The 24,401-nt window shown below is 39.4% G+C and overlaps 1 pseudogene; it reads right to left on the reverse strand.

Moving 5' to 3' along the window:
* Nucleotides 1-8,451: 8,451 nt before the first annotated feature.
* LOC129406392 (small nucleolar RNA ACA64) lies at nucleotides 8,452-8,566 on the reverse strand (annotated as a pseudogene).
* Nucleotides 8,567-24,401: the final 15,835 nt, after the last annotated feature.

The raw sequence follows: 24,401 nt of genomic DNA on the forward strand, positions 1-24,401 counted from the left end.
ATTGAGAAGGAGGAGCAAGGAGAGGCTACTAAAATCTCAGAGCCGAATTAGGCTGCCAAAATGAAAAAGGACTAAAACGACTGTCTGCACTTTTAACCCACGTATGCTGTCATCGAAAGCATCCATTGAGGACCTGATGGTGCAAGCACAGAAGATCAAGTACTACATCATTGGATTGACCGAGACAAGAAGGCATCAATCACATCACGCCATTTTCAACACTGTAGAACTATTCCTCGGAACATGCAACAGTAGAGGCATCAGTGGTGTCGGTGTCCTCATCAACACAAACTTTGCGATAAGCTTTGATTCATTCAAATACCTAACAACCTGAATTGGACGCTTATGTTTGGATAAGTGTGGCTCTTAGCCGGCAGTTTCTATCTTTGTTGTCTATGCACCAACATCCAACTACGACATAGAAAAAATTGAGAAGTTCTACAGGGAGCTGGAGAAGTTCTATAAAGAAGACTACACCTTCTACAAGGTTACTGTCGGTGATTTTAATGCCAAGATAGAACTGAGAAGGTCACCTGAAGAACCATCGGGACCACAGCCTAGAATGGAACAAACAAGGTGAGAGACTGTTTGAGTTCATCATGTTGACCAAGACCATCCATGGTAACTCAAAGTTTCAGGAGGCCGAATTTAAACGTTGGACATGGGAGTCTCCCCGTGGACAGCTCCACAATGAAATTGACCACATCATATTCCACCAATAGTTTTGCCTGACCCATGTCACTGTTGTCCCAAAATCCAAACAGGATCAGACCACCATCTGCTTCATGCGAAATTTTACTTCATGGAGCAGGGAGAAAGGGCTGCAAAGTTTAAAAAGTACTCCCAGAATGACCACCAACTGGGAGCTCTTTGGCACTATTGAGGCAATATGAAAAGATACCATCATTGACAATATCGATGAAGAATACAATCGACTGGTTCAGCACCTCCATGATTGTGCAAGGAACGCTGAGAGCAAGAGAACCACAAAAAGATGCCTGTCTTCAGAAACTCTCAAGCTCTTTAAACAATGTGGTTTGGCACGAGCCTCAGGTAATCACAAGGTAACATCCAAGCTTGCAAAGCTGTACAGAGAAGCGATAAAGGAAGACCTCAAAAAGAGAAGAGCAGCAGTATTGGCCAATGCGGCAGAAGCAGGGAGAAGTATTCGCAACACCTGCCTGTCCTTCGCCAACTATAAGACCAAGATGACTGCCCTCTGACGTCCTGATGGATCTATCACATCTTCCAGATGTGCAATGGAAAAGGTTATCAACGACTTCTACTTGGATCTCTTCAATAGACACATCCACCTGCCCACATACCAAATTCCACAGGCTGGATATGTCATTTTCAGTGTTCTTCCTTCCTAAATCTGACATGCCATTTCATAGGTAAAGAAGCATACAGAAGCCAGTCCAGACAAGGTCAGACCCGAACATCTGGAGAATCTGCCACCAGTACTTGTCAATACACGTTCCGTCCCAATGGAAAACCAGCAGGACCATCCTATTATACAATAAGGGAGACATCCACGACATGGGTAACTATCGCCTCATCTGCTTGTTGCCCATTGTCTATAAGTTGTTCACTTGAGTCATCCTGAATAGGATTGGCTGAATACTAGATGAAGGACAACCATTCGAGCAAGCCAGGTTACAAAAAGAATTCAAGACGATACACCATATCTACACAGTAACCAAGGTGAGGTTTCATGAGAGTTCAAGATGCCGCTCGGTCTAATGTTCATCGATTTAAAGAAGACCTTTGATTCTATTGAGACTGCTGTGGTCATTGAAGCCCTAGCCAAACAGGGCAATCAAATTCAGTACATCAGGATACTTCATGAGCTGTATTACTGATTCACCACTAGGATCTCACCATTCTACAAGGAAGAGAGGGGTTCATTAAGAGAGGGGTTCAGCACAGTGATACCATTTCACCAAACTCTTCAGTGCCACGCTCGAGAATGTCATGCAACAACTGGAATGGGAAGGGATGGGAGTGAAGATAGACAGTCGGCAACTACACCACCTCCACTTCTCTGATAACATCATTCTAATAACACCAACCATTAGCCAAGTGGCACGAATGCTGGCCAACTTCGAACGAGAATGTGGAATGGTCAGACTACAGCTGAATCTCACAAAGACAATGTTCTTGGGAAATGGACTAGCTCCTGATGTTCCATTTGCTCTCAACGGAACAAACATATTTGAATGCAGCATTTAGGTGTACTAGGTTGAGAACTCAACATGATGATCGACCTGGCACTTGAGCTGTGCAAGAGGAAGAGAGCAGTGTAAAACGCCTTCAAGAGCATCAAAGAAGTTGTTAAGAGAACGAAGAATCTCAGGCTCTGGGCTCATCTTTTCAACTCCACCATTCTTCCTGCACTAACATATGCCTCAGAGACCTGGATCCTACAAAAACAAGATAAGAATGATATTCAGGTTGGGCTGGAGAGATAGCACAGCGGGTAGGGCGTTTGCCTTGCACGCGGCCGACCCGGGTTCAAATCCCAGCATCCCATATGGTCCCCTGAGAACGGCCAGGGGTAATTCCTGAGTGCAGAGCCAGGAGTAACCCCTGTGCATCGCCAGGTGTGACCCAAAAAGCAAAAAAAAAAAAAAAAAAAAAAAAAAAAAAAAAAAAGAATGATATTCAGGTCAACCAAAGAAAAATTTAAAGAGCTATGCTTGGAATATCATGCTTCACTCAAGTGAGAGAAGGAATCCGGAGTTCCAACCTCTGTCGATGATCAAGAATCAGATCTCATTTGCCAAGGCATCAAGAATCAGATGGGCCAGACACGTAGTGCAATTTGGGGACAACTGCAGGACTTTACCAACTGGATTCCATGGGACGTCAAAAGAACGAGTGGCCACCCACCTACGAGATGGTCAGACTTCTTCATCAAGACCCTGAATGAATGTATTGAGGCTCTTCGTGTTCCTGGAGTGAGCAGATACCATTGGGCTACACTAACATGTGACAGGAATGAATGGAGACATTACTGGTGCCACTCAAGCAAATCGATGAGCAACAGGATAACAAGTGATACAAGTAATATTAAGAATGAATTCAGGGTTAAGACAAGTAATGCCTCAAGGCTATGTGCCTATTTGCTAATTTCCTCAACTATGAAGTGAATTAAATAATAAGTAAAAAGAAAATTGTGATGAAAATAATAAGCCCTATGTAAATTCTCAGTAAGATGATTTTCGAAAGCACTTACCACAATGCTTCCTGTTACACAGAAAGAGTTAGGTTATGCCTATGTAAAATTTAAGAGACAGTGGTGACCAGTTACTTTGAAATTTCTCTGATTTTATCTTACTTTGTTCTCCATTCTCATTTCTACAATGCCAGAGAGTCTCACATTATATCCCGGCTAAGTCACAAAGATAATTCACTATTGGTGCTCCCTGTCTACAACACTGCACACTTGAATCCATTTTGCACAGATTAATACTCTTAGAACAATGTTTTTCAGTATCACTTATTTATCTCAACATTTATATACAAGATTAAATTCAAATTTTCTAGACTGTTAATCAAAACACTAAAACAAGCCATGATCCTCCCTTTACTAACAGCCTTCTCAGTATGACTCTGATTCAGGAGAGTTTATAATAGCCATGAAGCACTTACAATGTTACACCACACACACACACACATGCATGTGCATGCACACACACACGCACACATGCACTCATATACATGCACACGCATGCACACACGCACACATGCACACACATATAAGCGCACACACACAAGCATACACATGCACCACACACACGCCTACACAGGCACACACGTGCACACACACACAAACACACACACACACACACACTCCTTTTCTCTTTTATAGCTTTTCTTGTTCTGATGACTGGGAGTTCTACACAGTTGTTGTGCCATCTTGCTTACCATGAACTACACACTTCAGTTGTATTACTTGCACACATTCTCACCAGGTGTCACTTTCATTTATTTTTGCTGCTCAAACTCAGTGCTCTTTGAGGGTTGTTGCAGCACCTACATGCTTCCAGGCCAGGTACTGTGTTCTTGGCTGTAGTGTTCAGACAACTCTAGCTCCAGGGCCCACAGACACCACACACTCTGGTGATGCTCACACACACCTGGCTGCAGTGCCTAGAGATAACACACTGTGGTTGTGCTGGGGGCCCCAGATTCAGAGACACAACTAAAGCACTTGGAAATTTCGGGTGGCACCCGGCATCAAAATCATAGCCTCGTTCTGGCAAGGCAGGGGCTTTAACATTGAATCATACCCCGAGTCCCTACCTGAAACATTTTAATTACTTTCTATTCTCTGTCTTTCTAGTTTATATTTAAAGTCTTCTATTTCCATATTAACATTCACTGTTCCACATAACCCCATCCAATTAAAACAATGTTTTTTTTTTACCTTCACGACTAGAATTTACAAAGAAACTGCATTTTTGGTGACCAAGGAATTAGGTGCTATGTTCTAATCGTTAAATAAACCCTGCCATATGTCATTAGTTACTATAAATTATAAACCTCAATAGATTTATAATGAGATAAATTACTATTTTAAGTATTAAAAACAAAGACAAAACGTTTTAAAACTAGTTAAAATTAGTTTGTCAGTACAAAATACATTGTACTACATAAACATGAAAAAAGGCTTAAAAAGTATAAGATAAAGAATTATGTAGATGCTATTGAGGTGTATATAAAATATTCATCAGGTAAAGCATTATTTTCGCTTTTTATATTTAAAATATTTGAAATATTTTTATATTTAAAAGTTGCAACATATTTAATATGGATATTTACTGCAAATGCTAAACATTACTGAAAAGGAAAATTAACTAGACCTGTAAACAAAAGTTTTGTTTTCAGGTAGTATATTTTTGTATGAACTGAGTTATATTATTTTTTAACAGTTTATTTTGTTTTAATAACAGAACCAAAATATTTGCTCTAAAACCAATGTTGTAACACCATACCCACCACCAGAGTGTGCTATAGCATGGGTCCCTCCATCTTTATCCTGAGATCTCCAACCCTAGATGACAGTTTTATTGATGATATCATGGCAGTTTCCATGGTGATTGCCTGATTATTTGCTATATTTTCAAAAAAATTATTTGGAATAACAAAAATAACAAATCCTTGTCATTCGTTGCTTCAATATTTCTGGCTTTTATGTTTATGAGCCACCATGGAGGCTGTTTTCACCAAATCTGCAATTTTCCTGAGAATTTAAACACAAGGACAGAAACTTTTCCAAGGAAGAGATAAGAATGGCCAAAAGGCACATAAAAAAATGCTCTTTATCATGAATCATCAGGGAGATGCAGATCAAAACAACCATGAGATACCACCTCACACCACAGAGATTGGCACACATTCAAAAGAACAAAAACAACCACTGTTTGGAGAGGATGTGGGGAGAAAGGGACCCTTCTACATTGCTGGTGGGAATGCCGACTAGTTCAGCCCCTTTGGAAAACAATATGGACGCTTCTCAAAAAATTAGAAATTGAGCTCCCATTGGACCCAGCAATACCACTGCTGGGAATATATCCCGAAGAAGCAAAAAAGTATAGTCGAAATGACATCTGCACTTATATGTTCACTGCAGCACTGTTTACAATAGCCAGAATCTGGAAAAAACCTGAGTGCCCAAGAACAGATGACTGGTTAAAGAAACTTTGGTACATCTATACAATGGATATGCAGCTGTTAGAAAAGATGAAGTCATGAACTTTACATATAAGCGGATCAACATGGAAAGCATCATGCTAAGTGAAATGAGTCAGAAAGAGAGAGACAGACATAGAAAGATTGCTCTCATCTGTGGAATATAAAATAATAGAGTAGGAGACTAACACCCAAGAAGAGAAGAAATAAGTATCAGGACATTGGCTTCATGGCTTGGGAGCTGGCCTCACATGCTGGGGGAAAAGGTAGCTCAGAGAGAGAAGGGAACACCAAGTAAACTGTGGATGGAGATCCCACTCGGGAAGGGAGATGCGTGCTGAAAGTAGACTAGAGACTGAACATGACGGCCACTCAATACCTCTATTGCAAACTACAGCACCCAAAAGGAGAAAGAGAACAAAAGGGAATACCCTGCCACAGAGTGGGGTGGGGTGGGGTGGGGTGGGGGGAATGGATTGGGAGATGGGAGAGATACTGGGTTTATTGGTGACGGAGAATGGACACTGGTGGAGGGATGGGTGCTTGAACATTGTATGAGGGAAACAGAAGCACGAAAATGTGTAAATCTGTAACTGTACCCTCAAAATAAAATAAAATAAAATGTTGAACAAAGGCCAGATGATACCATTTAGACTCCTGTTTTGTGATTTCCATTTACTATATTTCTTTGATGTTCACATAATGGCCCATATTAGTGTGAAAAATAAGAAATAAAAATTTGGCTAATAAAACAGCCATTTAACTAAAAAAAAAAAGCACGGGACATTGATGTGCAGGAGAAAACAATAAGAGGGCCCAGACTGCCACCTAGCATCCCACAGTTTCTCAGGACAGCTTTACTCTTCTTCCCAGTACTATAGGGGAATTCGAGGATTCTTAAAATTACAGGATATAGCCATTGCAAACACTGAAGGTTCATTCTGGTGTGGTACGATAAGCTGGAACTCCTCATTCATATAGTTCATCACTTTCTTAGGAACTCTCAACCACTGAGAGTGTGAGTGTTGTCTGGTTCAAGCCCTGTGGAAAGCAGCATGGAGAGTGCTCACTGAACCTTGAGTTGAACTGCCACATGATTCAGTAATTCCACCATAGGTGTTCTATTCCCCAAACTTCAAAACATTAATTCAAAAAAACATATGCATATCATTTTTCATTGCTGCACTTAGTGCAACAGCTAAGATGTGGAATCAGCCTAGGTGTCCCAGGGCAGATGAATACAATGCAGGGATTAATACAATGCAGCTTCAAGGAATGACAAAATCTTGCAATTTGCTGCAACCTGTTTGGAAATGGAAGATACAGTGTTGAGTGAAATTAGACAGAAATAGAAAGAAAAACATGGGATGATCTGTAGCACATAGAATAATTGGATTTAAAACCATACTATAGTGAAAGGGAGATTCCTAGATCACAGAGTTTAGGGAAGACATGGAAAGAAACTAAGAGGGTGAGGAAGAAGACAAGTCACTAAAGTACTGGAGAACAGGGAGGGCTCAGGGCCTCAGTTATACTGGTGATGGGGGCAAGTGGGGTAGCCAAATATCCAAACCACAGACTCAACAAAGCTGAAAATCTGAGGTCTAAGCTGCAACCACTGGGGCTTCTTGATATTCCTGTGGGGTACCAAGCACAGGGGAATGGGGGTGCAGGTGTAGTATGGGAACATTGGCGGTGGAATTGGTGTTGAAATATTAAATATCTAAAACTCAACTATCAGTAACTTTGTAAATCGTGATTCTTTAAATAAAAAAATTTCTTTTAAATGTCCATACCTTAGTAGAGGTAAGGGCCAAGAGGATCACCTCACAACTTGGAAGCTGATCTCATGTGCTGGGAGAAAAGGCAGGTGGGAGGGAGAAGAGACCACTAAGTAAGTGATGGTTGGAGGGATCTCTCGGGATGGGAGATGCATGCTGAAAGTAGACTGGACCAAACACGATGGCTACTTAAGTGCCTATATAGCAAACCATAACACCCAAAAGGAGAGAGAGTAAGAGGGATTGTGTCTGTCACAGAGGCAGAGGAGGGTGGAGGAGGGAAGGGGAGGGTGTGGCAGGAGGGATACTGGGAACATTGGTGGTGGAGAAAGGGCACTGGTGGAGGGATGGGTACTTGAACATTGTTTGATTGAAATGTAATCATGAAAATTTGTAAGTCTGTAACTATATCTCATGGTGATTCACTAAAATATAAAGTAAATAAATAACGTCCATCACTTTTTACTGACCACACCCTTTGGAGAACTAAAGAGAGAATACTTTATGCTGCCAACACTTATTCAATCAACAAACTTGCAATGCTTGTGTTCAGTTTAATGTTAGATGAACACTTTTTTTTTTGCTTTTTGGGTCACACCCGGCTATGCTCAGGGGTTACTCCTGGCTCTGCACTCAGGAATTACTCCTGGCGGTGCTTGGGGACCATATGGGATGCCGGGGATCGAAGCCCGGGTCGGCCGCGTGCAAGGCAAATGCCCTACCCGCTGTGCTATCGCTCTGGCCCCTGAACACATTTTTAAAGGGAGGAATTATCTGAAATAAATGTCATCTCACTTAAATAAGTTTATCCCTTTTTATTTCATCCTCAGCAACTTTATTGAAAACAGGGAAAATCAGATTCCTCTGCTTTCCTTTCTCTCTCTGTGGTGGTGCAATAGTTGGGGACTCAGGATGGAACACTCCAGGTGTCCTGTGGGCAAAAACAGGTCAGAGATTAGAATGCCTCCCTGAAGCATGGAGACTCCTTGGTTTCGCCTCCCCACACCAAAGAGTGGGTGGTGTCCTGGATCTGGACACCAAATTTCACCCATGGCCACGGATAAAGCTGTGGGTGATTTTCAGCCAATTCAGGAAATAAATATATCCCTTTATAGACTTTAATCTTTTCAGTTACTATTTTTTGTGTGATCATCTGAACTACCTGTTACAATTGCAGGGCATGAGTATTTGCCCCATTATGCAGATAATTAAAACTTTGACCGAGGGAGATTCAGAGAGTCATCTAAGTTCACATAGCTAAAATGCAAGCCTAATGACCACAAATCCAATGCTCTGACATATTATACAGGCAGAATAACAAATTTCCATGGGCTAGGTGGAATGTTATAGTAATTCCACATAAAATCTGTGTGCATTTCATAAATATCACCTGTCTCCCCATCTGTAAATGCAAAGTCAAAAAATCATGCCAGAGAATATCAAATGGATTGGAACTTTGAAGGTTCAACAATATAAGTGATAAATAGAAATGGCTGGACAAATCCAGTTAGCATAGATAACTGATAAATGTTAAATGTCTGAAGAGCTTTATTTAACCCTCTGCTCTTGTCTGTGACTTAGTCTTTACAAAAAAAGCTCCAGATGGAATGCATTTATTGTCTGGGGTCAGCTTTGGGATTGTGTTATTACAGCAAATTGGCATATTGCCAGGTTGGGCCTTCACTCTGCCCTCCCTCATGACCCTGGCCCACTTCGGCTGACTGAATTATTTAAATATTGTACATTACTAGTTAATAGACACAACATATTGAAAGTTTTATAATCAAATATTTATGTTGTTAGAAAACATTTTACATTATCTTTAAACAGCTATGTCATCTATTTATTTTCATTCTCTGATCTTTCTGTTTTGTATCAGAATTAGAGAATTTAGCCTATTTAACTAGAAGTAAATATTATGATGAAAACATTGGGCGACTCAAAATTAGTCTTAGTAAAGTTCAGACATATTTTTGTTAGTGTCAGTTGCATAAGAGGTCCTACATGACAATAATTTAAAATTATTAAATCATGGTGATTAATACCTCATGGATAGACAGTGCCTCAACCTGCCTTTGGCCTCCTGAATAAAGTCAGACTAACCATTCTTTATGACTATTCATAAATATTTTGAAATGGAGAACAGTCCACCTGGGGGAGATAGTAGACATTTACAGGTGAATCTGTGAAGGAAATATATTTAATACTGAACCTTACCATAAGTCAGAGTCAACCCTTGATGATCTGAAGTCTCTAGCTTGGCAATAACAGGTCACTAAACTTTTTGACTGATCTCTTCCTTGTCAGATACTTGTAAATTCTCAGTGCTTCTCCCTAACTCTGTCTGTATGCACTTTATTAAACTTCAAAAACAAGTATGTTTTAAGAACAACTATCTCTGTTTTAGAGAAAGTCCAGCTGGTATCTCTCTTGTCACTGAGTCAGAGAGAAAGATTTTCCTTGACTTTCCTTGATGCTTTGGATATTATTTTTTCATTATTTTTTTATATCACTTCCAGAAATTTTTCTTAAGTACACAGAGAAAAAATATATAAGGAGCATAAAGGCATAATCTTTGTGATGAGCTTTGAAGAAAATCTCTGAGTTTATAATTATGGCTATAATTTCTTCCCATTAGCCTTAAATCAACTCTTCTGTGCTCACTATTCTTCGGTAACACTATGCTACCTTCATCAGCCTTCCAATATGTCTGAACCCTACTGGAGTCTTCTACCTCACTTCTCACTTAGAATACTGAAAATCTCCTGCATTTGCCTAAATCATGAGATCCAGTCCTACCACAAGTATGGGACCCATGCTACAGCAATTTAAAAGTATAACTGTCCAGCAGTCTGGTGAAGGGTGAAGAGAGAATCTAGGGTAAGTGGTGGAGGGATAGGGTCAGGGGTTGTAAGATTGGAAAGGAGAACATTGTAGGCCTAAAAACCTATTGAATACAAGTATTTACAACAAACTGTGTAAATAAAAATAGATTTTAAAAATGGATAACCTACAGTTCTCTGCCCAAGATTACCAAAATCCTCATCAGACTGAAGATCATACTTTGGGTATAAGATTAGGAAAACTTGTCAGATTTTATACCATATTCCCCTTTAATAATTTCCAAATCTCCTTCAATTTCAGCCCCTTCCCCAAAGAGAAAGGTATATACATATAAATACATGTATACTATAAAGAAACATTGATGATAGATTGATACTTATGCAGTTGCTATCAGGAATAAATATATAAGAATTTAAATAGATTTATGTTGAATGCTTCATATGTTGTTATTAGTTACCAAGTAAGTAAAAAGTTATTAATATTGTTTTTATTATATAGATGCTGTGACTTCCTCAAAGTTTTTCCTGATCTTGATTTCTCCACTTCTCCGATAGCAAGTTTTTCTCAAGTCGTCATCTAGATATTAACCTAGTCAGTATTTTATAGCTATAAAAAGACATTGGTCTAGAATGTGAGAAAGAAAGAAGATTAATGAATTAGGTAAATGCAGGATAGAAAAATCTATTGTTTTTTTTAAAATGTATTTTGTATATTATGAGAAAAATCAAACAAATTTTTTAAAAGTCTCCCGTAAATAGAAAGTGAAAAAGGAAAGCCCCTATCTATAAATTGGAAATGGGGAAAGAGGCTATATATACTGGCTCTGGCCTCCAAGTGAAGACCAAAAGAAAGTCCAATTTAATAGATTTCAGCTTCTCTTTCAAGATTGGCATGTAAAAGCACTATTTTTCTAGTAAACCAAATAAGTAAAATGAGATGGTTGAAATATATTTGCTTAACAAACACGTAGCAACCATTTATCCAGAATCTACTATGTGGCAGGTTTTAGTTTTAAGCACTGGGGTCACAAAGAGGCATAAGTAAGACAAGTTTCTGTTCATTTTTTATGTCACTGTCATTGTCACTGTCATCCCATTGCTCATGGATTTGCTCGAGCAGGCACCAGTAACATCTCCATTTTGAGACTTGTTGTTACTGTTTTTGGCATATTGAATATGCCACGAGTAGCTTGCCAGGCTCTGCTGTGTGAGCCAGATACACTCTATAGATTGCCATGCTCTCCAAGAGGGGCGGAAGAATTGAACCCAGGTTGACTGCATGCAAGGCAAACACCCTACCTCTGTGCTATCGCTCCAGCCCCCAAAATTTAAGAAACAAAGATGACTACAGTTATTTCAGTTAATGATAACCGACTTGAGAAAAACAAAACATGGAAATTGGTATAAAGTATTTGGGAAGTGTGGGCTACTTAATCATCAGAATATCTAAGAAGGCCTTTATAAAGATGATACTTACACAAGTTAATCCTGGACATGTAACTATCAACTGGAAGGACTTTCCAAGAGGAGAACAGTGAATGAACTGGAATGTGAGTGGAGAGCAGAGGGGTCCAATGTTATGGAAGGAATTAAATATGGGAGCCTGGAATAAGGTTGGTGGGGCTGAAAAGTGCGAGACTCAGAGTCTCCAAGACTATCAAGGGAATCAGGGATTGATGTTGGAAAATAATAAGAATAAATCACCTGTACTATAATGTGTTGTGATCCAATTAAAAATTGTTTTTAAAAGATCAGCAAGGAATAGAGGGCATATATAAATTGGGATAATTTGTAATATTTTAATGAAAAAATACTTGCAAAGATAATGGTGGGTTTGAGAAATCAACCTCTAGCCCCAGTACAATGCCCTTGAAGGTAGACCAGACCAGCTAAACAGCCTGACCTTTTCTGGTGCTGAGAAAACAGGGACTCACCCCCAGGCTCACAAGAACACTGAGTAGGCGTGCTTGGGAAGGACTGTAACTTAAAAAGGGCTATGATTGGAGTTAGGGGCCACTTGAAACAAGTGTCCTTACCTTGTATCTCATGCAGAGATCCCTAATGGCTTTTTGCAAAAGGGCTAAAATTTACATTAGTACCATCCATACTGATCAACCTCCCCCAGTACTTTTCAGGATGAAAGGTAGAACTGAGGAATGATTAAAAAAAGAGAAGATACTAGAAGACATTTATAATAAGTTGTTAAATTTTATTGCATGAGTATAAGAAGAAGCCAGTGGAGACTTTTAAGCAAAGAAGTACTCTAAAGTGGTTGATATTCAAAAGATCAATCTGGTTTCTATGTAAAGAATGACTTTAGATGGACAAACATGGAAGTTGAAAGAGGTTATTGCATTAATCTAAGATCATGAATCACAAAATCCCGTTGATCATCAATTTCTCAAGCGGTCTCAGTAACCTCTCCATTCGTCCTATCCCTGAGATTTTAGAAGCCTCTCTCTTCCCTCTGCCTTCCCAAGGATGCTGCATCGGAGGCTCTTTCAGGGTCAGGGGAATGAGATCCAGCTTATTACTGGCTTTAGCATATGAATACACCAAGGGAAGCTTGCAAGGCTCTCCCATGTGGGCAGGAAACTCTCAGTAGCTTGCCAGTTTCTCCCAGAGGGAGAAGTAGGTTATAAGATTCTGTGGCCCCGCGCTTCTGGGAGCTTGCTTTTAAGTCTCTGGATGTTGACCGTTGATGGGATTACACACACCTAAGTTCCTCTGCCGGTAGCTTCATGCGTGAGGCTTGTCCGAACGTGTGGAGAGGGGCCTTGAGCATGGTTGTGGCTAGGTTCCAGAGGTATTTTGCCACAGGCAGCTCTGCTCAGGGTGGGAAAGGAAGCTGGAGCCCATCCCCTCCGAGGGACCTTGGAGAAGATAGCCAGGCGTGCGGGCAAGAGACTCTCTGCTCACATACAAGATAAGAAATATTTATTGATGTGCTCTAGAACAGAGGCTGAAGATAAATAATGAATTTAGATATATTCTGTGACAAATTTTTAAAAGCAAATTCTATTATTGTCCTGAGCTAAAGGAAACCCTTCATTCCTAATGAAAAGTAAAAATGAGCTTGTAGCACCGTTGCTTCAAATTCTGAAACTATGTACCAGAATCCTCTAGTGTTGTTTTGATGGTGAAGTTTTGCTCCTGTTTTAATTTATAAGGAGAAAGAAAATCAATTTCCCAAGCCTATATATAATGTGGGAAATGATTTGTTTCATCAATTCAATAAGTAACAATAATAAAATATTCTAGTTTATTGTTAGCAGGAGCTGGAACAATAGGGCTAGAGCGATAGCACAGCAGTAGGGCATTTGCCTCGCACGCAGCTGACCTGAATTCGATTCCTCCACCCCTCTCAGAGAGCCCAGCAAGCTACTGAGTATCACGCCCACATAGCAGAGCCTGACAAGCTATATTCAATATGCCAAAAGCAGTAACAACAAGTCTCAAAATGGAGATGTTACTGGTGCCCGTTTGAGCAAATTGATGACAGTGACAGTGACAGTTTATTGTTGGAATAATTATCAAAAGCATGTTGTGCCTATTATCAGGTTAAAAACATATAATTCTGTGGGATGTTGAAATGAATTATAATATTTAATAAATGAATGGAATGTTGCTAATCTTTAAATTTTGGTTAAACATATTTCATCCTGTGTGATATTAAATTAATTTATAATCTTTTAATAAATAAATAATTTTGGTAATTTTTAAATTTTACCTTCATGAATGTTCTTTTCCCTCACATACATGCCAATACTGGAACACTAAAACAGAACAAATACAACTAGTATTGACATGGATGTGGGGAAAAAGAATATTAATCCACTCTTTGTAGAATCCCACTCATTCAACCTCTTTGGAAAATAAATACGAACAATTCCAGGATCTAAATGCCTCAAACTAGAAGTTATCAATTCTATTAACTTAGATGTGTATCATTACCCATTTATATTCCCAAGAGAATCTTTTGTGAAATTTCAGCCCAATCCATCCAAACCTGCATCTCAGGGATCTGATTTATTATATCTCAGCGTGTAGGGCACAAGCAGCCTGAAGCACTGATTTCATGCACGGTCATCTTTGTCCAGTATTGCCAGATACAAGGCCCTAGCAAACCAGGCCCTAGAAGCACCTGTAACTCTGGAAGCCCTAAGTACCCCAGGAGACTCTTGTGACCCCAGCATCACAGAACCAGAGCTGCCTGTCATCACTGGGCCCAAACACTGAATCAATATGATTGCAGCAAGTCTATCAACAGTGCCTCGGGGTTCCTGAGAAAAGCAGAAAAGATCTTCTAAAAAGCTAATAAAAATGCTTGGTAATGCAATAATTAAAGCAGCAAAGTAGCAAAGAATGCAGGGTGTGAATAATGTTGCATGCAGCTGTCATGAATAATGAGGAACATTCTTAGAAAAGGAAACTAAAAGATTTCCAAGAAATTGCTACTGTAAAAATGAAGTAGGAGAAAAGGATGAAAAATTATGTAGGCAGTAATAGGGTTGAATTAAATGGGGCTTCCTATGTCATATTTGGAGTGTAAGTGTTACCTATGGTACCAGAGAGCTAATGAAGGAATTAAGCAGGAAGCAAAGTGATTATCATTTTGAAATATCACTTTGATGACAATGGAAAAAGATTAGAGGAGAGAACAATTAGGAAAACATTTTTCTGGTAATAAAATAGGAAAAATACAAAGAATTCAACATTGTAAGGAGGAGACATTAAGGGTAAATTGAAAGGAGTAGATTCAAGGGATCTGAAAGAATAGCACAGCAACTTAGACAGATGCTTTTCAAACATATAGGATCCAATTCCAGGTGTTCCACATAACAAGTACGGTTCAAGTGACAATGCTGTCTGTGCTCCCAGGTAATTTCCAATGTACCTCAGCCAGATGTGTGTGAGCACCACGGACAGGCATGCACCCCAGTAGGCACCTCAGCTAAAAAGAACTGCAAGTGATACAGTCAGGAAGTGCAACCTCTAGCAACTACCATGTGAGCAGCACAAAATCCCCACCAAGCACCAGAGCCTTAATTTGTGTGTTTCAACTAAACAGTGTGTGACACCCTAGTGAGCACACATGCAAGCACACAATTAAGGAGTGCAAACCCCAGGAAGCACCATACCTGATGGTGACCCTCTCCAGGGAACATCACAGCTGAAAATGTGCAAGCACGGTAGGCAGGCAGATGTGCAACCCCCCAGTCAGCACAATAACAGCAATATAGGAAAGTAAGGAGACATTTAAAAAATAAAAAATAAAAAAGGGACAGGTTTTAAGAGATACTTAGAACAGAATTAATGTGTCATAGTGATATTGATTATGGAGAGAAAAATTTCACATAGACATACAGATTTAGAAAGAGTTCTGAGAGGATGGAAAGGATTAACAATTGCTAATCCTCAAGAGTATCTAGAAAAGCAAATTCTGATGAGAAGTGTCTATTGGACAGATAGGTGATTAGTTCTCTCAGTGCTCTCAAATGCAGTTAACATTTAAACAATAAGGCACTGACCCTGTGAGTCAAAAATCCATGTATAACTTTTTTACTCTTCAAAAACTTAACTGGAACCTTGTCAATAATGTAAATTGTCAAGTGACACAAATTTTATATACTGACTATAGACTATACTGCTACACTTTTAAAGTAAACCAGAAAATGTTATCGTAAGAAATAAAATACATCTATAGTATTTTTGTCTAAGTGAAATTCATGGGTCAACTGTATGTTTGTAACAATGCATATCTAAGTAGCCATGCAGTTCCATCCCCTGTTGTTCAAGAACCAACTGAATAGAAAAGAGGCAGAGTTGAAAATTTCATACTATGCAATACTGAATGGCAGTTATTAGTCCAATATTCAACTCCTTCTCTCAGATAGTTCCTGAGAGACGCAAGTCATGGCAGTGTGACTGTCTTCCTGGATGAACTCTGAACCCCAACAGGCACTATCTCACCTCAGTCCATAGAATCCTAGCTTAAGCAATATGTTTATGTTGTGCAACATAAAGCAGGGTTTCTTACTCTTTTTCTACTCACAACCCTTTTTTGCCCAAGAAACACAATACCAGAAGCACTACAAAAATTCCCTGGATCCATTACACAGTTGATTTTAAATAAATTTTTGGTTTTGTATGCTAAGAAACATTTTACCATTGCCAAATTTTTCACACAAAAAGGTAGGGCTTGGAGTTGATATTAGAACTGTAATAACTAGTATGACTGATTCAAACAGTATTAGAATGTATGTTGATTTCTAGTCTATGCTTTTCCCATTCTCTTAAGCTAGAGTATCAAGAATAAAGGAAGAAGCTCAGGGGGAAGGGGGAATCTAATATATAGCAGCATGCATAATTTTTTAATTTTTTGAAAATGTTTTAGTAAGACACTGTGATTTACAAAGTTGTTCATAGTACTGTTGTTTTAGGTATGCAATATTCCAAGACCAATTCCACCAACAGTGTCCTCTGCCCTTCACCAGCATCCTTGGGTTTCCTGTCACCCCCAGCATAATTTTTAAGTACAGTGAACTCACCCTCTAATAAATATGACCAAACTTCACAGCTTTAAATACGAATCACACAAGTGTGGGACCAGAGAGGTTGTAGAGGAGGTGAAGTGTTTGTTTGTATGCGGCCGACTGACCTTATTCTATCCCCAGCACTGCTTATGATCCCCAAGCAAAGATTCCCAAGTCATTCCTGAGCACAGAACTGGAATAGCTCCTGAGCACAACCATCACAACAATATGGCTGCAAGCCTCCCCCAAGATGAAAGTAAACAAAATAACCTAATCGAGTCGACTATGATAGAGGATATTGATATTTAGGTGATGGCTATGGTGCGGTAACATATTTTGAGAAGTGTGAGTGTATCCTTAAGATGGACACAGTCAGCCAGAGGGGAACTGGTGCTGCAGGACATCCGGGGCTCCACAGGCAGAGTGGCAGTGTCCCGGCAGACTTTTGGACCCAGGGGAGATATTATCCTCTAAAGACTGAATGGACTGCTCATTTTTTCACCACTTCATAACTTACCCTAAGTGTACAACAACATCCTAACTTGGGCTCCTAACCACATAAAAGCATGCAGAAAAGAACTCCAAACTGCAAAGGTCACAATGGCAAAGCAGTGAAGAAACCCACCAGGCTTAGGGAGTGAAAAGCTAACCCCATTGCCCCAACCAGTAATAATGAGCTATATAGCCTCTCTGATTTAGAATTTAGGATGGAACCTGTTAAGACTACATAAGGAGCTCAAAGGAAAAATAGAAGCACCACCAATAAAACACAGAAGGATATGAGAGCAGAAATGAGGAAAATACAAATGAAAATACAAGCAGATGTGGCAGATCTGAAAAAACTGGTAGGTGAAAAGAAAAACTGAGTTTTTTTCTATCCCCAAAGAACTGGATAAACATTCTTCTTCAGAGTATATGGGACATTCTCCAAGATAGACCATATACTGAGCCACAAAACATACTCCATAAAATTAAGAGTATAGAATTTATATCAACTATCCTTTCAGACCATGATGCACTGAAATTAGAAGTGTATCACATACAGAAATGGAGGATCAAATCAAACACCTAGAAATTAAACAGCTCACTACTGAACAACCAGTGGCTTAGATAGGAAATCAAGGAAGAAACCCAAAGATTCCTGGAAAGAAATGAGAATAGACATAAGCTACCAGAAATTGTGGAACACAGCTAAAGCAGTGTTAAGAGGAAAGTTTATAGCTCTGCAAGCATTCATCAGGAAGGAAGAAATAACTTAATAACTTAATAACATCAATAACTCAACCACACAGCTTAAGATACTGGAAAATTAGCAACACAGGGAGCCCAAACCAGGAAGGAGGAAGGAAATAATAAAACAGAGCAGAAATCAGTGAGTTGGAATTCCAATAAACTATCCAAAATATAGACAAAGTCAAGATCTGGTTGTTTGAGAAAATAAGCAAGACAGATAAACCATTAGCAAGACTCATAAAGAAACACACAGAAAGAACCTTAATAAACCAAATCAGAAATGCAAAGAGGGACATCACAACAAAATTTTAGAAATCAATAGGATCATCAGAGATAACTTTGAGAATATTTGCACCATGAATAAAAGGAAACCTTGAAGAAATGGATAAATTCCTGGATTCCTGTAACTACCCAAGGCTGAACTAAGAAGATTTGGAATACCTGAACAGACCTATCACTATCAAGGAAATTGAAATGGTAATCAAAAGTCTTTCTCAAAACAGAAGCTTCCTCAAAAAAGAAATACAAATGACCAAAAGATACATAAAAAAAAAAGCTCTACATCTCTAATCATCAGGGAGATGCAAATCAAAACAACAATGAGATAGCATCTCACACCACAGAGAATGGCATACGTCCAAAAGAACAGGAGCAACCAATCCTTGTGTGGATGCTGGAGAAAGGAACTTTCCTTTCATTGTTGGTGGGAACGCCAACTGGCCCAGTATTTTTGGAAAACAATATGGGCATTCCTCAAAAAGCTAGAAATCTAGCCTCCATATGACCCAGCAATATACCACTTCTGGTAATATACCCTAGGGCTGAGAAACACACAGAAGAAATGCTATCTGTACTTCTACATTCATTACAGCACTATTCATAATAGCCAGAATCTGTAAACTACCCAAGTGCTCGAGAACAGATGACTGGTTAAATAAAGTATGGTATATCTACACAGTGAAATACTGTGTCACTATTGGGAAAAAAATGAAGGTATGAAATTCACTCATAAATGAATGGACATAGAGATTATCATGCTGAGTGAAATAAGTCAGAAGGAGTGATATAGACATAGAATTATTGGACTCATTTGTTGGATGTAAAAAAAGTAATATGAGACTAATATCCAAAGACAGTAGAGACAAGGGCCAGGAGGATTGGTCCATAGTTGACTGTTTGCCTCAGGTACTGGAAAGAGGCAATTGGGATAGAGGAGGGATCACTATGAAAAAGATAGTTGGAAATAATCACTCTGGATAAGAACTGTGTGCTGAAAGTGGATGAGAGAGCAAGTATGATAACCTCTCAGTATTTGTGTTGCAAACCATAATGCTGAGAGAGAGAGAGAGAGAGATAAAGGAAGGGAAGTGCCTGTCATACGACAGGCCGGGTAGGGGGAGGGCAGTAGAAGGGAAACTGAAAACTTTGGGGTAGAAAATGTACACTAGTGAGGTTTGGGTGTTGGAACATTGTATGACTGAAACCTAACCATAAACAGCTTTGTAACTCTGTATCTCATGGTGATTCAATTTTTAAAATTTAATAACAGTCTAATACTCAAAAAATAGATACAGTCATGCAAAGTAGCATTACCTCAATTTAAAACTTCAAGTTGTATTCTATTTTTGTTGACAGTATGAACTAGTAAAAAGAGAGAGGGAAAAGGAAAAATATTGCTGGCATGTAGGGGGGAAAGGAAAGATACTTTCAACTGCAGCAACTCTTCAGATTGATTTAATTTAGTCTATTTTTACTAAGATCTAGTTTCTTTTTATTTTCTTTTTTATTCACTCACCATGAGCTACAGTTACAAACCTTTTACATTTGAGTTTCAGTCATACAATGGTCAAACACCCGTTCTTCCACCAGTGTACATTTTTCACCACCAATGTCTCCATCATCCCTCCCCACCCCCATCACGCCCCTCCCCCTGCCTCTATGGCAGATAATTTCCTTTTTATGCTCTCTCTACTTTTGGGCATTATGGTTTGCAATACAGATACTGAGAAGCCATCATGTTTGGTCCTTTATCTACTTTCAACACATATCTCCCATCCTAAGCTATCCCTATAACCATCATTGACTTAGTGATCACTTTTTCTATCCCAACTGCCATCTCCCCCAGCTCATAAGGCAGCTTCCAACTATGGAGCAATCTTCCTGGCCTTTGTCTTTACTCCTTGGGTGTAAGTTTCATATTATAATATTTTTATATTCCACAAATGAATACAGTCATTCTATGTCTGTCCCTCTCATTCTGACTCATTTCACTTAATGTGATACTCTCCATGTGCATCTTCTTATAGTAAATTTTATGGACTCATCTGTCCTAACAGCTGCATAGTATTCCATTGTATAGATGTACCAAAGTTTCTTTAACTAGCCGTCTGTTCTTGGACACTCAGGTTATTTTCAGATTCTGGCTATTGTGAATTGTGCTGCAATGAACATACAGGTACAGATTTCATTTTGACTGCTTTTTTGCACTGTTGGGGTGTATTCCCTGATTTGTTATTGCTGGGTCATATGGAATTCAATTCCTAGTTTTTTAAGGAATGTCCGTATTGTTTTCTAAGAAAGCTGGACCAGTCAGCATTCCCACCAACAATGAAAGAGAGTCCCTTTCCCCCCACAACCAACACAGCACTGGTTGTTTCTGTTCTTTTGGATGTGTGCCAGTCTTTGTGGTGAGAGATGATATCTTATTGTTGTTTTGATTGGTATCTCCCTGATGATTGGTGATGTAGAGCATTAGAGTCCATTTAAGTAAGCCTTCTTTTACATTCTATTTCACAAAAGAAAACAGCTTATATTAATAAAGTGGTTCACGTGAGTTCCAGTTGAGATTTGTTTATGATACTAATAAAGAAATAAGATTACATTTCTGGATTGTGAAGTTTGTGGAGGCTCTACCACTTTAGCCTTAGCCCGTGGAGGTCCAGAATCATATCTTCTTTAAAATTTATAATTTGCAGTGCTAGAAAACAGTCCATGCTAAAAAATATCTTTGGAATTAAAATAAGTTGTTAGATTGAGCCACAATTCCTTGATTAGATAAGTTCTTAAATAAATAGCATATATTTTACTCTACCTCCTGGAGTTTAGATGAAAACTCTTAGTGATTGGAGCACAGATTGGATAACAGAGCTTACAAAATAGTGCCAAATGAGTCTCATTCAACTTAAGGACATGATTTGTTGGGACTAGAATTGGATTTTTTTTAAGTTAATGATGCATAACCTTGCTTTGACCTTGCAAGTCCTGGAGAAGTAGTTAGGCGTTACAGAGAGTTCTCAAGGGAAGAAAAAACAGAAATGCAAATATGAAGTTTTTCAACTTTATCACTTCTCATCAGTTAGCTTAAGTATCTCACGCTAAAAGGAACTAAATCTTTCATGCTTCAGTTAGTTGAAATTCCATTTCATACTCTATATTATCTACATTTACATTATCATAACTTTCTTTTTTTTGCTTTTTTGGGTCACACCCAGTGATACTCAGGGGGTACTCCTGGCTCTGCACTCAGGAATTACTTCTGGCGGTGCCTAGGAGACCATATGGGGTGCCGGGGATCGAACCTGGGTCAACCATGTGCAAGGCAAACGTCCTACCCGCTGTGCTATCGCTCCGGCCCCTCATTATCATAACTTTAATTCTTCATTTATTTTTATTTTTTTAATTAATTTTTTAATTGAATCACCATGTAGAAAGTTACAAAGTTCTCGGCTTATGTCTCAGTTATACAATATTCAAACACCCATCCCTTCACCAGTGCCCGTATTTCACCACCAAAAACCCCAGTATACCTCCCGCCCCTGCCCTCCACCCCCAACTGCATAACTGATGAATTTCACTTCATTTTCTCTTTACCTTGATTACATTCCATATTTCAACACAAAACTCACTATTGTTGTTGGAGTTTCCCCCAAGAAAGACAGCCCTACTACCAAGGAAGCATTTGATAATTAGTTTTCCATTGCTTAGAATGAAGAGATATGCAGCCCCACTGCTCTGAGTACATAACTCTTTTTTTTCCTTTTTCCCTTTCCTTGTTTTTTTCCCTCATCCCCCTTCCCGCACCTCATAGTACGGTGGACGCCACGCCGCGTTTCTCCCCCAAAATGGGAAACAACTGGGAAAGAGGGATATTTCCTCTTCTCAGCCGGCATGGGGCTCTTGCTTAGTTCACAGTCTAGACAAATGCCTGCTACTTTGATTACCTTCAATATTTCAACAAAAAACTCACTATTATTGTTTGGAGTTTCCCCCCAAAGTCAGACCTGCTAAAAAGGAACCGTTTCACATTGCTGACAATTAAGAGATGTTAAGTCTTTGGAATTCTGTATAAAGTCCAGAGAAAATTCTGCCAGAAATTGCATAGCCCATCCCACAGTCCCAGTGCATTGCTATAAGAAGCTGCTCTGGATGCTAAAATGCATTACAAGGCCTCTGGAATCAAAGTCTTTATGAGCAGAGCGTTCGTTTCACTCTCAGCAGCTCCAGGTTTATCTGGGCTGAGGGCGTGCCGGTAACACCCACTTCCTATGATTGCCTATGAGCCCCAAAGTGTAAAACCGTATACCTCTGGGTTAGGAGTCTTAGAAGGTGGCTCTTACCATATGGATATTGCTGCCGCCGCCATTTTCCATGCAGAAAAACAGGGTGGAGAGGAAAGATCCATCCCCAGGCAGCTCGGAGTTGTAGCCCAGCTCACAGTCCCAGTGCATTGCTGTAAGAAGTTGCTCTGGATGCCAAAATGGGTTACAAGGTCTCTGGAATCAAAGTCTTTAGGAGCAGAGGGTCCAATTTTTCATTTATTTTTAAAGGCACCCAAAAAGGTACATGACTCAGATTCCATGCCTGCATCTCCCTGCTGGACTGACCCATGCTTTGTTTTCTTTGTTTATTTGCTTGCTCAGTGCCATCTATGAAAGTATGGAAGGCATATTGTTTACTACCAATATAGATCCTATATATTTAACTTATACTATATTTTAAGACTTTTCTATAACTCTTGAAATAGTTTACATTAAAAAATCTATGGAAGGGATGCTGGGACTATTGGTGGTGGAAAATGGGCACTGGTGGAGGGATGGGCACTCGACCATTGTATGACTGAAACGCAAGCACAAAAGTTTGTAAGTTTGTAACTTTACCTCACGGTTATTCACTAATGAAAAATTTAAAAATAAATCAACATAGAGGCTGGAGTGATAGCACAGCGGGTAGGGCATTTATCTTGCACATGGCTGACCCTGGGTCGATTCCCAGCATCCCATATGGTCCCTGAGTACCACCAGGAGTAATTCCTGAGTGCAGTGCAAGGAGTAATCTCTGTGCATCATCAGATGTGATCCTAAAAGAAAAAAATCAATATATTCAACACAATAACCTATATTTCTAGTTTTAACAACTCAAAAACATGGCAGCATGGATCCATATTGCCTTCCAAAGGTTGCGGTTAAGGCTGACTTACTGTTGTCCCTTGTGGACATGCTCTGTTCAGTTTTTCTGCATACCAAAATCTGCATGCCAAATTTTGGTCCTACCACTTGGGTTTGAAACTTCATTCTATAGTATATAGCTACCAGACTACTGATCAGAGATATTTTCAGATTCCCAACTGCATTTTAAAGGAATGTGTAGAATAAGAACAACGTTTCCATGAAGTTGCTCACCAGACAGGTGAGGGGGCAGGGGGATGCAAAGAAAACAGGCAAGAGCAACAGTCCTGAGATCAACAAGTGGTAAGATTCATGAAGAAAGCTATGGTGGGATGTAAGAATTTTGCAAAGGGGAAAACTGGAGCTCCTGAGGCCGACATAGATTAGCTCTCCTTCTGCTCACTAGCCAGTGTCTGGTCACCCAGCAGCTGACCTCACGCTCCATGAAGAAGTGAGTGTTCACACTAATTACTCTGAGCACTGGAATCACACCTGATATATAACCACCTTCCCATAGCTTGAATGTCAAGATCCTCAGTTATGGAAGGCAGAATTCTAAAATGAGTTTAAGAGATTAATCTTCTTGCATAATTCTTCTTCATTTAGCCCGGGGGAGACTTGTGACTAAACTATACTGCCACAATTAGGCTACATTGTGTAGCAAAAGTAAAAAGCTTTTGAACATATAATTAACATTCTTAGTCTTAAAATTGATCAAAAGAAAATTGTCCTGGGTGAGCCTACCCTAATCAAGTGAGTCTTTTACAAGCATCATTGGTAAAAGAGTCTGCTATTGACTTCGAAGGAGCAAGCTATGAGGCATTTTAGAGCTGAAAAAACTGAAAAAAAGAATTCAAAAACCAGTGA

Source organism: Sorex araneus, chromosome 6 (assembly GCF_027595985.1).
Source record: "Sorex araneus isolate mSorAra2 chromosome 6, mSorAra2.pri, whole genome shotgun sequence".
Lineage (NCBI taxonomy): Eukaryota > Metazoa > Chordata > Mammalia > Eulipotyphla > Soricidae > Sorex > Sorex araneus.